Genomic DNA, 3498 nt, shown 5'->3' with positions numbered 1-3498 from the left:
GCAGCATTGCTAGCTGGACCACCATAAGCTTTTGCTGGAGGGTTGGCCTGATTCGTCTGAGACGCCACGTAGGATGGCCTCGGAGTGTATCTTGGCGGCAGAGAACTGTTTGGAACCCACAGCCTGCGTTTTGGAAACGCGGAACCAGAAGATGAGCCAAAGTCACGGGAGTGCTTCCTTGTGGCTTCGAAGTCAGTATGACCAGTCTCCGCACTGATCGCCTTGTTGACTAGGGCTTGAAGACTTGCACACTCGTGGAGGCGCAGGTCACGACGGAGCGGGTTCCTTGTTTCCGAGCAAGGTATCGACGCCAACCCTGATAAAAATCAGTGCCATAGTCCAAATGAGACATCCAAAGTTCATCCATGATGTGCAAAGGCTCACGGGCTGCCTGGCGGCACTAAGCCGCTTCATCTCAAGATTCAGCAAGAAGGCATTGCCTCTTTACCGACTGATGAAGAAATCTGGCAGATTTGAGTGGACAAAAGAAGAGCAAGTCCCTTTCGACCAGCTCAAAGCATTGCTATCCACCTAGTCGGTGTTAGCTGCTTCGAACAGCCAGGAGCCCTTACTCTTGTACATTGTTGCCACTAGCCAAGTGGTTAGCACCATTCTCATTGTAGAATGTGAGGAAGTAGGCAAGGCATATAAGGTGCAAAAGGCCCATTTATTACATCTCAGAGGTATTGACTCCGTCCAAACAAAGGTATCTGCATCACCAAAAAATGGTTTATGGCATTTACCTGACTGAGAGGAAGGTAGTCATTACTTTAAAGATCACACGGTCACTGTCATCAGTGACGCTTCCTTGGCGGAAATCCTGCATAACAGGGATGCTACTAGCTGAAAGGCTAAATGGGAAATTGAACTCCTCCCGCTGGAGATCAAGTTTGAAGCCAAAAAACGATCAAGTCTCGGGCTTGGGTCAACTTCCTTGCCGAATGGATAGAACAAGAGCAGCCAGCTCCCAGCGTCCTTGAACATTGGACCATGTTCTTCGACGGATCAAAGATGCTCCACGGTTCAGGGGCTGGAGTGGTTATCGTCTCCCCCATGGTAGACCGACTAAACTATGTGCACCAAATCCACTTCGACTCATCTAACAGTGAGGCCGAATATGAAGCCCTCATATACGGACTCCGCATGGCCATCTCTCATGGTGTGCAAGGATTGATGGTTTACTGTGACTCGGACCTTGTCGTCAACAAGGTGATGAAGGAATGGGACATTCGAAGCCCAGCCATGACAGTCTAGTGCAATGGAGTTAGAAAACTAAACAAGAACTTTGAAGGGTTGGAGTTGAACCACTTGCCGCGGGCCAAGAATCAAGCGACTGATGACTTGGCGAAAATCGGATCCACTCGGGAAGTTGTTCCGAAAGGCGTGTTCTTCGAGCAGTTGTGCACCCCCTCAGTAAAATAGATACTTTATAGAAGAGCCTCCACAATAAATCGGCATGTCCAATCCAAATGAAATTGATATCCCGACTGTGGTCGACCTCATACACGAGATGCTGGTCATCACACCCGAAAGGACTCAGCCTTATCTGTCTTACTTGCCCAAAGACGAAGAGGAAGCCTGCCAAATTGCTTGGTGGTCTAAAGCATCCGATGTCCTCGGAGACAACCTATACAAGAAGAGGATCATAGGAGTCACTCAAAAGTGCATTTCCCCAGAGGAAGGACTATAGATTTTGCACGAGATCCACTCAGGGACATGTGGACATCACACGTCCTCTCGGACCCTGGTGGCCAAGGCCTTCCCAGTAGGGTTTATTGGCCCACAGCCAATGAGGCAGCAAGAGACTTGGTCGAACTGTGCGTTGGGTACCAGTTCTATAAAAATCAGTCTCACAAGCCTGCATCCGTGCTGAAAAAGATTCCGCTCACCTAGCCATTCACCGATTGGGGCCTCAACATGGTTGGCCCTTTGCGCACCGGGACGAGTGGATTCACCCACCTGCTAGTTGTAGTGGATAAGTTCACCAAGTGGGTCAAAGTGAAACCCATCAAAAGCCTGGATTCAGCAACTGCCGTCAGCTTCATTCGGCACATTATTTTCTGATTTGGAGTCCCTCACAACATCATCACCGACAACGGAACAAACTTTGACTCGAATGAGTTCCACGATTTCTATCACTCCCAAGGCACTTGGGTTAATTACGTGTGACAGCCCGATGCCGACGTTCTAGAAGATTCCCGCTTTATTCCGTTTTCGTCGTGTGTCTATTTTTATTTGTCGCATCATCATCGCATCATGCGCATCATCCGCATTGCATCGGCATCCCGTGGCCGCCAGTTTTCAACTTGCATCCGTTGTTAGTTGCAGGTTCTCGTCGTTGTTCATTCTGAGCCCATTCACACACGCACGGGCCCGTGGCATCGATGAAATCTTGTTTTCAAATGTGTGCGTAAAACTTTCTCTGATTGGGTTGGAATTTGACGTGAGGTCTTATTGTAACATAGGTAGGCTGCCTGTCAAGTTTCGTCGCAAGCGGAGTCCGGCTGGTACCCGAACGGTCGACCGTAGCGGCACCGTGTTCGGTCTATCGTCGGACGTGTCCCGGTGTTTTAAATCGCGTTGCCACGCCGCCCGTTTTCCCTCTCATCCCCACCTAGCCTCTCTACACAGTGCACCGACCCTACGCGCAACCTAGTCCGAAAACCTCCCGGAACCCGAGCCCGGCGGTCGTGACCGTTGGATCCGGATCAACCCCGTTTTACCTCAAATTTTCATCGGTTTGTCCATTGCACTCCCGAACCTAATTATCTCGACCATCCGATCTAAATCGGAGGGTCCTAATGCGCCTATACCTAACCCACTGGCTATATAGACTACCCTAGCTCAAATAGACCGAAACCCTAGAAATTCTCCCCATGTCCCATCAGAGCCGCCACTCCACCTCTCCACATCGGGATCCCACCCGATCCAAAGAAGAAATATCCCCATCGATCCCCTCCTTAGCCAACCATCACAGAACTCCTGATCCAACTGCAAAGACCCTGCCTGAATCCTCCTGCCTTCCATCTCCGAGCCAACCTTGGCTGAGTCGCCGGAGCAAGCTCCACCGGCGACCACCTCGAGGCGCCGCATCCCTCTCCTGCTTGTCCCAATATCTCTTCTTCCCTTTTTTCTCTCCTCACCTCACGATCTCTCTCTCTTTCTTCAGGACCTTCAGGAGGCATGCCTGACGCCATGGATGGCTGCCGACCCGAGCATCGCCAGGGACCTTCTCGTCGGCGGGATCTCGTGGGCCTCCATCTCCCTGCTTCGTCCCTCACCTCTGCGGAGCTCCTCGCCCGCGTATCCTCTGCAGCTCAGGCCCTGTCGCCGTCGCCTGCAACAAGCGCCGCCGGAGCCAGCATCCGCCACGCAGCCTCGCCCCATGCTCCTCCAGGCCCGCCGTGGCCCTGCTCCGGCCGGCTACCGGCGACCTCTAGGTTGGCCCCCTCGTGCCGGCCTATGCTGCTCCTTCTCCCTTCCCTCTTCCCTCTCTCA

This window comes from Hordeum vulgare, chromosome 7H, assembly GCF_904849725.1.
Source record: "Hordeum vulgare subsp. vulgare chromosome 7H, MorexV3_pseudomolecules_assembly, whole genome shotgun sequence".
Lineage (NCBI taxonomy): Eukaryota > Viridiplantae > Streptophyta > Magnoliopsida > Poales > Poaceae > Hordeum > Hordeum vulgare.
Note: the sequence above shows the minus strand (reverse complement) of the source record.